A 12,989-nucleotide genomic window follows, 5' to 3' on the forward strand; every position below is an offset into this window, starting at 1 on the left:
CACACACACACACACACATGCTTGTGCACATTAATTAAAAACAAAATTGATACATTGTATGTCTATGAATTTGTCAAAGAATAAACTAAAAATATTTCTTAATTATGTCATATCTTTGAGGTACAGATTTGGGGTCAAGGATTGTTTAACACTATGGGAGAAATTATCAGACCAATGGTTTAACTGAAAATGATAAGAATAAATAAAAACTATAAAATTTGTGCTTTTTAAATGTATCTTGATAGTCTATAGTGGTTTATGTTTTTATCTCTTTGCATGGTACCAAACTCATCTACAGGTAAATATTCACAGAATTTAAAACAGTTAAGTTAGCCAGTAAGATCCTTTTGTAGCCTGAATTTCAAAATGCTCTGGCAGCCTAGTTAACCGGGGCCACCAGTCCTAATATTCCAATTAAAGAGATAGTAATTATGAGGACAATGAAAAGAAATGAAAACAGGACAAGAAGCAGGTATAATTGAACAGCTTTAGTCAATGTGCTACCCGATGAATTCAGTATTTCAAGTCTGTCTTGACAAGTGCTCTACAGAGTTCCTGTTGCTAAGGAGAATAGACTGGCTAGCAGGCTATGACTGCGTCTGCTCCAGCCTATAGCCAAGCCCCATGGGTAATTAACCATCATATGTCCTGGGAGGTCTTGATGTTCCTGGAGCCCAAGATGGCCACTTGGTCCATAATGGGTGGTACTTTGGGGGAAGATTTAGGAGATGTGGCCTTCTTGGAGAAAGTGTCACTGGAGGTGGGCTTTAAGAGTTTAAAGACTGCCATCTCCAGTTCTCTGTCTCTGCTTCCTGCTTGTGGTTCAAGATGTGAGCCCTCAGCTTCCTGCCCCTGCCAGCATGCCAATGGCTTGGTGTCATGCTTCCCTGCCATATTGCACTCTTATTCCCCTGGGACAAGGAGCCCAAAATAAGTTCTTTCTTTTAAAGTAGCCTTGGTCAGGTGTTCTATCACAGCAACAGAGAAACATTTCAGAGGCAGATAACCCAGAGTAGACAAAAATTCCAGGATCTGATCATACTTTCTCTTCACCTTGCGGGCCCAAATGAGAGATAAACTCCTTTCAAATAAACAAAGACAATTTCCAAGTGGTTCTTATAATAGAACTTGAATACTTTTTTTTTTTTTGAGCTGAGTATTGAACCCAGGACCTTGTGCTTGCTAGGTAAGCACTCTACCACTGAGCTAAATCCCCAACCCTTGAATTCTTAATGAATCAATTAACTTGAATTTGTTGGGAAGAGAAAACAGAAATATAAATGAAGTTTCTCTGTCTCACCCCATCCAACAGCCACTTCCAAATAATCATTCAGAGGCTTATATTAATTATAAATGCTTGGTCAATGGCTCAGGCTTATTACTAACTAGCTCTCACATTTAAATTAAATTAAATTAAATTTATCTATACATCTCCATGTGGTCTGTGGCTTACTGGTCTTTTGGCACCTTGCTCCTTGGGCAGCTGGCTTGCCTCTGCCCCGACTCTACCCTTCTTTATCTCAGTCCTCAGTTTGATTGTACCATCTAACCTCATCCCGTCTCACCATTGGCCAAACAGCCTTATTATCAACCAGTGAGAGCAACACACATTCACAGTGTACAGAGGGACCATCTTATAGCACAGAAATGTTTTCTGGTAAATTAACAGGTTTTTTTTCTTCTGTATATATAGTTGTTAGATATTTAAGATACAATGTCTATGTTTTACGTGTTTCTGAAATATTTCTTAGGTTCTCATTGGAACATAACTAGTTTATTTTTTAAATGTTTTCCAAAGTTTTAAAAGGAAAAGATAGAACTATCAAGTAAGAAAAGAAGACATCAAAAGTTCCAGATACAGAATATATGTTCGATAAGGTTTTAATAAAGGAAATGTCTTCTGATTAAGAACACTTTAGATGGAAGCCTTATCCTAAAAGATGGTGTTAAAATGGAAGTAGGAAGACTTTAGGGGCCTAGAGAGATGGCTCAGCAGTTGAGAGCAATGGTTGCTCTTCTAGAAGACCCTGGTTGGATTTGCGGCACCCACATGATGGCTCACAACTGTCTGTTACTCCAGCCCCAGGGACCCCATGCCCTCTTCTGGCCTCAGCAGTTACCAAGCATGCAAGGCATGCAAAGACAGATCTGCAAACATTTATACACGTGAAACCAGCAGGGTCCCTCTATGTAGCTCTGGCTGGCCTGAGACTTACTATGTAAGAGAGACTGGCTTTGAACTCACAGAGATCCTTGACTATGCTTAGATAATTTTTAAAATTTAAGGACAAAAAAAAAAGAGAGAAAAGAAAGAAAGAAAGAAAGAAGACAAAACCAGAGCTCTTAAGCACATCACATAAAGTCCAAGGGAGTCACAGAAAGATGTGGGGTATAAAATGTAATGATGATGTCTGTCTTAGTTAGGGTTTCTATTACTGTAATAAAGCACCATGACCAAAAGCAACTTGAGAAAGAAAGGGTTTATTTCATCTTACAATTCTCGGGTCATTCTCCATCATTGAGGGAAGTCAGAGCAGGAACTGACGCAGAGTCCATGAAGGAACAGATTACTGACTTGCTCAGTCTGCTTTGTAACCCAACTCAAGACCACCTGCCCAAGAATGGCACTGTCCACAAAGAATTGGGCTCTCCACCTCAATCACTGATTAATAAAATACCCTGCAGACTTGCCTACAGACAAAGTGGTGGAGGCATTTTCTCCACTGAGGTTTGTCAAGTTGACAAGGAAAGAGAGAGAGAGAGAGAGAGAGAGAGAGAGAGAGAGAGAGAGAGAGAGCTACCAGGAGAGCATATAGAAATCATCCAAAATGGCCAGGAGAAACTATTATCGACACAACTAATAACCTTAACAATGGGAATACTATATTTTCTTAGACTAAAGAAAGATAATTCTAAACGGGCAATGCTTGCCACAATCATGGCAAAGAGCTGCTCTCAGTAGGGTTCTAAGAAAACAGATATTGCCCACTCTACAAAGGAAGATCACTTTAAGGGATGACACCCTACCCTCTCAACAGAGGATGGGCCTGTAGCTCCAGTGACAGCTTCCCTTAAAGACTGATGCTCCCCAATGTTCCCTGTGAAAGCCCCACGCAAGAGACCTCAGATGGTCAGCACGGTGCCTGTGGTGACTCACCATACACACATAAAATGCTAATTGCCTTCCCAATCATGGGCTTCATTCTCTGCCTTAATAACTCAGAACCCCTTATTAAGTATTTATGTAGTAATCAGTGTTGATGGGGAATGCCGAAAGCCAAAGGAATTATGATCAGCCTCAGCTGTGGGAATTGCCCTATACATGGCCTAGTAACACTGGAGATAATTACCCAAAAATTAGGGGATATTCCTGGACCTGTAGTTTACTTCTCTGTTGTGGAATAATCTTTTTGTACACTGTAAAGATGTGTTTTTGCCAAAGCACCTTCTGATTGGTTTAGTAAAGAGCTGAATGGCCAATAGCTAGGCAGGAAAAGAGACTAGGCGGGACTTCTGGACAGACAGAGCTTTGGGAAGAAGAAAGATGGAGTCACCAGCCAGATGCAGAGAGAGAATAGACATGCAGGAGGAGAGGTAAAAGCCGCAAGTCACACAGCTGCACGTAGATGAATAGAAATGAATTAATTTAAGTTATAAGAACTAGTGGGGAGTTGGGGAGTTAGCTCAGTGGTAGAGCGCTTGCCCAGCAAGCACAAAGCCCTGAGTTTGATCTTCAGCTCAAAAAAAAAAAAAAAAAAAGAACTAGTGGGACAAGCCTCAGGATTAATAGTAAGTCTCTGTGTCTTTTTTTGTTTGTTGGGGTTTTTTTTTTTTTGTTTGCTTGTTTTTTGTTTTGTTTTGTTTTGTTTTGTTTTTGGTGAGCTGGTGGCCATAAGAAAAGTTCATCTGCACTTCTCCAGTTAAAATATGGAACATATGGATATCTAGGACATGTATTATTATAACAACTAAAGTAATGCTGATGGATGAGTTGTTTTAAGGACATAAATATTTTGTGTTTGCTGTGCCTTCTCAGGGTGGATCCAAAGCTAGTCTCTAAAATAAGCCTTGAACCTTCTGAATTTCTGAAACCTTGAGAATACTTTAATGGGCTGGAGAGATGATTCCTAAGTTAAGAGCAATTATTGCTCTTTCAGTTCAGTTGAGCACCCACATGATGACTCACAATCATCCATCTGTATCTCCAGTTCCAGGGGCTCTAATGCCATCATCTTCTGACCTCTGTGGGTACCAGGCAAGCATGTGGTACACATACATAAATATAAAACCCTCATACAAATAAAATAAAACAAATAAATATTTTTAAAGAATGCCATTACAAATATACCATCAATACCTAAAAACTGCTTATAGGCAAAACAACAAAAGACTTAAAATTTCTCTTCAATCAAGAAAAAAAAATGGATATCATCTCTTTTTTTTAAAGATTTATTTATTTATTATGTATACAGAATGTATGATTAGAAGAGGTCACCAGATCTCAATACAGATGGTTGTGAGCCACCATGTGGGTGCTGGGAATTGAACTCAGGACCTCAGGAAGAGCAGTCAGTGCTCTTAACCTCTGAGTCATCTCTCCAGCCCGGATATCATCTTAAATACAAGGATAAGCCCTATCTTTAAATCTATGAGTAGTTGTAACTTTATGTTGGTACTCAACAATTATAACCTCACATTATTTTTTTTTTAATTTCATCACTTGATTCCTACCTAAAACTGTGTTGCTGTAGTTTACCATGTTCTTAATATATAACACTCAGTTTGCATTGGGATTTTGTTTTATTGTTGCTGTTTTTTGTTTTGTTTTGTTTTGTTTTGTTTTGTTTTGTTTTGTTTTGCTTTGTTTTGTTTTTCACTCTCCAAGGGATCATACCCCTGAGAACAGCTTTACATAAGGATGGCTTTCCTAGGACAAGCATGGCCATGGCTCTCCTGTATTTTGGTCTTTCTGGTCCATTGCTTGTCATAATCATGTTAATTTCACTCAGACCTTATATTCTGAATACATAAAATTTGTGTCATCTAGAATATATTACAGCCTCAAACTGAACTTTTGATACAGGGATTCCAGCCAATTTCTTTCTTTTTTTTTTAATTAAGAAAATTTTTCCGTCATTTTACACACCAATCAAAGATCCCCCTCTTCTCTCCTCCTGCCCCCCCCCCCGCCTCCCCCTCTCAACCCACCCATCACTTCCTCCCCACAAGAAGGTAAGGCCTCCCATGAGGAGGCACTTCTAGTGGAGGCAAGTCCAAGCCCCTCACCCTGCTTCAAGGCTACATGAGGTGTCCCATCACAGGTAGTGGGCTCCACAAAGCTTGCTCATGCACCAGGGATGGACTCTGATCCCACCACCAGGGGGCCTCCCAAGCAGATCATGCTACACAACTGTCTCACAGTGTAGAAGGCCCATCCCAGTCCCATGCAGGCACCACAGCTGTTGATTCAACTTTCATTAGCTCCCACTAGTTTGGTTTGGTCATCTCTGCATGTTTCCCCATTATGATCTTGATGCACTTGCTCATAGAATCTCTCTCTCTTCTCTCTCCCCAACTAGATTCCTGGAGCTCAGTCTGGTGCCTGGCTGTGGATCTCTGCATCTGCTTCCATCAGTAGATGGAGAAAAGCTCTGTGATGACAGTTAGAGTTATTCACTGATCTGATCTCTGGGGCAAGCCAGTTCAGTTCAGGCACATTCTCCACTATTTCTAGTAGTCCAAGCTGGGGTCATCCCTGGGGATTTCTGGCAACTTCCCTAGCACCCAGTTTCTTACCGGTACCTTACATCTTCCTTGTCATGGCGGCAGCTGGCAGTATCTCTCCACCTCAGCCTTCCACTTCCCTCAATTCTCTTCTATGCTTGTCCCAACTATACTTCCTGCCTGGCTACTGGCCAATCAGTGTTTTATTTATTAACCAATCAGAGCAACACATTTGACATACAGAACATCCCACAGCAGTTTCCCTCTATCATGGTCTCTATTTCACTACTTTCCCACTCCATCCCTGTTCCAGCTTGAACATTTCATTCCCTTATGATCTCATCCCCCACCTTCTACCCTCCATTGCCCACCCCTCATCCCCAGTTTACTCATGGAGATCTCATCCATTTCTCCTTCCAAGGGTGATCCATGTGTCCCACTTTGGGTCTTCCTTGTTAGCTAGCTTCTCTGGAGATGTGGGTTGTAGTCTAGTTATCCTTTGCTTTACATCTAGTATCCACTTATGAGTGAGTACATACCATGTTTGTCCCTCTGAGGCTGGGTTACCTTACAAAGGATGATATTTTCTAGTTCCATCCATTTGCCTGCAAATTTCATGATGTCATTGTTTTTCTCTGCTAAGTAGTACTCCATTGTGTATATGTATCATATTTTCTTTATCCATTCTTCAGTTGAAGGGCATCTAGGTTGTTTCCAGGTTCTGTCCAGCCAATTTCTGATATAGTGAATCCAAAGCCACTTCTTCAACTTATGGCTAACATAGAAGAAAGTTTTGTGGTCTCTCTCAGGCCAGATCTATACTCCTCATCAGCATGGAAGGCATTATAGAAAACTGATCATTATCCTGCTCACAGAGCAGAGTTATGGCAGAAGAGTAAGAAAGAGAGAACGAGATGTCAGGATTACCACACAAAAGAAGCCAGTAACAGAAAAAGACTAGAAACGCCCAACCAATGCCTGTGTGTAAGGGACAGAGCATGCATGAGAAAAGCCTGTGATCTCCAAATGTGGAAGAAGCCAGGTACTGTGAAAATTATGTATAAAGGATGATGACTCTGATGATCCCACACCCTCCAGCTTTTAACCTTTCCCAGCTCTCAGACCCAGTCCCATCCTCACATGTACTCTCTTACCAAACCATCTCTCTGTACCATTATCCATGTGACCCCAGTCCAGTTCTTTATTCCAGTACAGAAGAACCTAGAGGTATGTTCCAGACTCTGATTCATGCCTATGGTGTTTTATGCTCACAAAATCATCTTTAAAATAGTCATTACCTAGTATATTCAAAAATTAAAATTTAGAGATCACAGGGAATACTTGGAAAACACAAAGTGTGGGACAGGAGAGGTGGCTTAGTGTGCAAAAGGAACAAGCCTGATGACTTGAGTTCAATACCTGGGTCTCATATGGTAGAAAAGAGAATGGACACCTGCAAACTGTCCTCTGACCTTCGCACATATGCACCATGACATGCACACATACGTGTGTATACATAATAAACGTAATGATGTGATGATGATGATGATGATGATGATGATGATAACAGCAATAACAAAAAAACTTAAACATAAAGTGGAGACATTTTTGAAGATAAAAATGGGTGACACCTACTGAGCTTTCAACCACGGACAAGCGAGGTGTTCTGTGCTTCCTTGTATAATAGTCCTCTCAGAAGGTCATGTCATTACTCCTCTTCTGTAGATCAGAGAGCTGAACAAGCAGATTTATGGTGCACACCTGGGTTTACCCTCCAGGCCACACAGTGATTACACAGCCTTGTCTTTATTGCCCTCACCAGAGATAACAAGAATGCTTTCCATACACACAGCAAAGGAATTACTTTCTTGGAACAAGTTGTAAAAATGAATGTCTGGGATCTCATGCTCCTATTTTTGTGGGTGCTTTATTTCCCTTTTATTCTGGCTTTAACACACCTCTTTCCTTCAACATTCCCATATCATATGCAGATAGCTAAATGTAATTCTTGAACCAACATGTGGATTAACAGAAACGGGGATCAAAAAGTGTGTGTGTGTGTGTTCTACAGGATTTTTAAAGCTCAGACTTTTACATAACTGGAATCATTGTAATACAACTTTGAGCCCTATTTTGTTCATTTCTATTCTATCAAAAACATTTCTTGCTGGGTACTGGTGGCACACACCTTTAATCCCAACATTCAGGAGGCAGAGTAGGTGGATCTCTGGGAGTTCAAGGCCAACCTGGTCTACAGAGCAAGTTCTAGGACAGCCAAGGCCACACAGAGAAACCCTATCTCGAAAAACCAAAGCCAAACCAAACCAAGCCAAAATAAAACAAAAATCATTTCTTACTTTACTAAGAACTGTTTACACACACATATTTAAAAAAAAAAAAACACTTAAAATTGATACTTTACTGTCAAGTGGCTAAATCACAGGTTCTTTTCAGCAATCATCTGTGATGTGGTATAAAAAATATGTGGGTCAATCTTGCTTTGGCCTTTGTGATCTGGAAACTAATCAGTAGGTCTGCTCTGAGCTGGTACCTAAGGGCTATTGCAATCAGTAAATTATACAACATGTCACACTTCATCAATTTTTACCATATTAACAGTGATTACATGAGTCTTGAGTTTCATGGGGAAATCAAATAATTGACCACAGCTGGCAATATTTTATTTTACAGGGAACACCACTGCTGGGGAATTCCAGCCTAACTGGTAACAGGACTTTAATTGATGACAAACGTCCAGGGGTGATGCCTCTGGCTGCTTGATTTTCTCTCAGCTGCTAACTTTTGGTTTTGTCTCTGCATATCTTCAGAAGTGCTTGTAAGTATTATACAGCCTTCACTGGGGCTCAAAGGAGACCCAGGAGCCCAACAAACTTAGTTCTGACGTGAAAAAGCAACCTTTGCTAAGTAAGATACAACACAGGCATTTTCTTCTTCAGGGATGTTTTGAAATGAATTTGATCTCTCAACCTTTATAGCTACTCCAAATCATTAAGTGAAGACAGTGACTTCAAAGAAAGTTATGAATGCCAATTGTTCTTATCACAGGATTTTTATAAGGAAGGATGAAATCAAAATGATATGTGCAAGAGATAAATAAAAATGTTTCCTACTGGTTAAGCCTCTAACCTCCTACAGAGTCATCATGTTGTACTGGGATCAAATGATTAAATACAGAAGTGCTCCAAGTATGAGCATAAGTGATGCAGTTTGGTTAATATATTTATCCATTCCGTGGGAATAATAAGATGTGGGTGCAACCATTTTGGCATTAAAAAGAGAAGTCCAGTCCATTTTGTTGGCACAGTCTCCTAATTCAAATCATGTTGTATGATGTAGACTTTAATTATGCTGAAAATAATTAGTTTTCACTGGACACTGTAAGAAGAAGAAAATAAATAACCAGACATATCCATGGTTTACCTAAAACAGAGACGTGGAAGCAAGGAGCCCACTCTCATTAGAGCTGCTTTTGACTGGGCCCAAACAAAGAACGACGCAGTCATCAGTCATCAGTAACGGCTCTGAAGAGCGATGCTTGAACTAGCACAAATAATTCTTCAAAAATTAGATAACTACAATGTGTCATTCCACATTCTTAAAATATAATTGAACTGAAGTCAGATGAATAAAAATATTTTCACTTCCAAGAAATACTGTATATACATGTGAATACATGGACACTCTCCAGAAATTCTAGGATTCTATAAGATAATGGTATTTTAAAACTCTTATCAGACATGTGGAAGTTTGTGCCTATCTTCATTTATGTGGCATGGTAAAAAGCATTCTAAATCATGTTCAAGTTTACAACATCGGTTTTGTGAGGAATAACTTTTAAAATAACTGTTCTATTTTTAGCAGCCTTCAAGTTTTTACTTTCAATATTTTTCATATCTTATTTTTAAGAAAATGTTGACTGGTAACTTTAAATAAACCTTTCATTTTTGTAGGCACATTTTTTATGGTCTGTCCTGGGTTAACCCAGATCCTGCTGTTCTACACACCCCACCCCCGTGATCAGTGCTAGGGATGTAAGAAATCTCATGGGCAAATTATCCTCTGAAGTGTTTCAATAACACTTAAAAGTGAGGTGTCCTTCAGACCCTAGAATAGTCTATAAATGATTTTGTTAAGTAGGTAAGTATAAGTCAAAATTATAAGCCATGAGTAACAACAGAATAATTTCATTTTTGAAGGCAGTAACTGAGGTTTATATAATGACAGCACATGCAGTTGTGAGCCAGTGTGGATTTTCTCTTTTAACTTAGTCTAAATGAAGGCAGTCTTGTAGCCCTTCCCTTCCACTGGTGTCCCACTGGAGCGGTAACATTAGCAAAGTATCTTTTGTGCCCTCACATGTGGGAACTTAGTAACCTTTCTGCCACCACAATGAGAACAAAGAAGTGTGTATTCATTCAGTATAGTTCTTCATGAACAGTAGGCCCAGGACTGGAGTAGTTATAGGCTTGTTTCTATCTGGTTCATTGTGTTTCTGCATGGTAAAGAAGCCTGCAGCCAGAGTTCTCAAGCTTAAGGCTAGACACCAGTTTATAGAGCAGAAGGCAACAGGGCCATTTAACTTTTGGCTAAGTGCTTTTCTGTTAATTGGGCCACACACTCTTAATAAGCACCACTGCACAGAGTCTGGTCCTGAGAAGATTTGCAAGCCTTTTGTGTGTCCTTTGTGAGTTCCAACATACAGCTTACCATTGATTCAGCAGACTGCCTTTATACAAGACCTTTCTTAATTGCTTTTCATGCTTAGTTGGGAGAAACAGCAGGAGGCCTTGAAGGGAAAGTTTTGGGGCCCCAAAAGGTAGCTTTAAGTGCCTCCTTTCCTATGTTTATTGTTGACAATTCAATTAGTATACCAAAGCAACTGTGCACTATAGAGCAGGTCAACAAGACTGCACATGCAATTAGTTTTATTAACAGAGAAGCAAAATTAGCCATGATGCATTTATCTCACACACTTAGTAAAGAACACAAAAGACAGAGAAATCGGATTAGTTTTCCCAAATTTCAATTCATCTTGGGGCAAGTTTTTTTTCCATTTGTAACTAATGAAAATTTGTTAATTTTCTCACTCTTCAAGCTTTAACCATAGCGACACTTGGCAACAATGAGATAAAGACCGTAGGCTGGTAGACGGCTCAGTGCATAAAGACGCCTCCAAGGCTGGGAAGTTGGAGCTGGACCCCTGGTAGCCAGTCACATGATGGAAGGAGAAAACCGGCTCCCACAAGTCGCCAGTATTTAGCATTATTGATTTTCAAGGTACAAATATTTACTTTTAATTGACTTAAAGTTTGGACAACGTAGAAAATGTACAAAGTTGAAGGCAGAGACAACAAGGGCTGTAAGCTTGGTAGTTGACAGAGAAGAAGCTGTCTGCCTGCCCAGTTCAGCTCACACATCTAAGATTCTGCAGCAGGCACAATTGGAACACTTCATTGCTCTTCTGTCCAGTGCTGTTGACATCTTCTGAATTACTTTAATACTACCATAGTCTTGGTCTCCTTCTCTTGACTTCCCCTAAAAATTTTTCTTACCATTAACACATAGTTCTATGTAACTAATCTTTTTCTGTCCCATCAGCCAGCTCCCAAATAATGACACCGAGACTTCTTATTAATTATAAAAGCTCAGTCTATAGCTTAGACTTTTTCCTAAGAAACTCTTATAAACCTATTTATATTAACCTACATTCTATCATGTGGCATTACCTGTCTTCCATCTTGCACCTCCTGTTTCCTCTCCATGTCTCTGTCATCTCCTGTGAACCTCAACTCCTTCTCCTCTTCCTTTCTCTCTCTGGAAATTCCACCTATAACTCCTGCCTAGTTATTGGCCATTCAGCATTTATTACACCAATCACAGCAATACACCTTCACACTGTGTACAAATATCTCACAAAATTCTAGATTTTAATACTAATGCTAAACATCTGTAAAGATGGTTTTGCTTCTGTAGCTCTAACATCAATTTGCCTGCCATGTTTGAGTGTTTCATCTTTTTTCTACATTTTTATTTTTTCTGGACTAGAAATCAAGGCAAATACTATTAACTTTCAAAAGTAACACTTCAGGAGTTGTGGGGGTGGAGGCAGGGATCATATAAGGATAAGATACAAACCCCATAGATAGAGCTGGAAAGATGGTTCAGCTGGCAAAGGGGCTTGCTGCACAAGCTGATGATCCAAGGGCTATCTTCAGAGCCCATAGGAAGAGGGAAGAGAGACCAACACGGAAGCCATTCTCTGACCCCTACAATTGTGCCATGGCATGCATGCCTGCCCCCACACACTACACATATCATGTACACACAATAACATTTTTGAAACCCACAGATGACTAACTCTCATCCAAGGATAGAAAAGAATCAGAAGGGGGTTCTAAAGTATGATGTAATGTAATCCACACAGAATCCACTGATGGACACTTTGTGGAGAGTGCCGAGCTGCATCCAGTACCTCTTGTTGTAGTTACAGGAGGTATCCCCAGAGACTCCAACATTGCAACCTCCAGATTTCCTTCCTTGTCCCAGTTCTTAAAAAAAAAAAAAAAAAGAAGCCCAACAAAGACATTGTTTTCACATATATACCTTTTCAAATTGCCTTTGCAAGTAGTGGCTGTGGACATTGATCTATATTTCCCCAGGGAAACAAATGTAAGATTTTTGTTTTTATTCTGGGGTACAGCATAATAAACTTCTCTTCCTTTATGTCTTATGTATAATATCTTCATTTTCCTGCACTTTGGAACTATCACTAACACTGTGACACCACTCCCAAGCATGTGTCTCAATTCTCTACCCCCAGATCCTGCTTGATTACACATGACACTTAACTTTCAGCCAGACTTGAAAGAAATTAGAAAGTGACATTAGCCGACGTGTCTCTTACTTGTTTATTTGCAATAATAATAATAATAATTAATAAGTCTTTAACTCCAGGGAAGCATTTCCTAACTGGAACCTTGGAAAGTCAAAGTGTTAACCCAGACACAGGTTAGCCATATATCATGTGTCCTTGACAAACCAATCCCTTTGTTGACTGGAATGATTCAGTGGCAACTGCCTAACCTAATTGTTTCTGCAGTCCACTCAGATCATAAAGGTGAAGTCTGATTTATTAAGAGAGCCATGCATACATATCTCACATACCTAATTCATTCCTGCACACTCAAGTGGGATTAAATGATGCTGAGTCATGTCTAAACCCATAGTCCTGTCCTGGATCACCT

Source organism: Onychomys torridus, chromosome 4 (genome assembly GCF_903995425.1).
Source record: "Onychomys torridus chromosome 4, mOncTor1.1, whole genome shotgun sequence".
Taxonomy (NCBI): domain Eukaryota; kingdom Metazoa; phylum Chordata; class Mammalia; order Rodentia; family Cricetidae; genus Onychomys; species Onychomys torridus.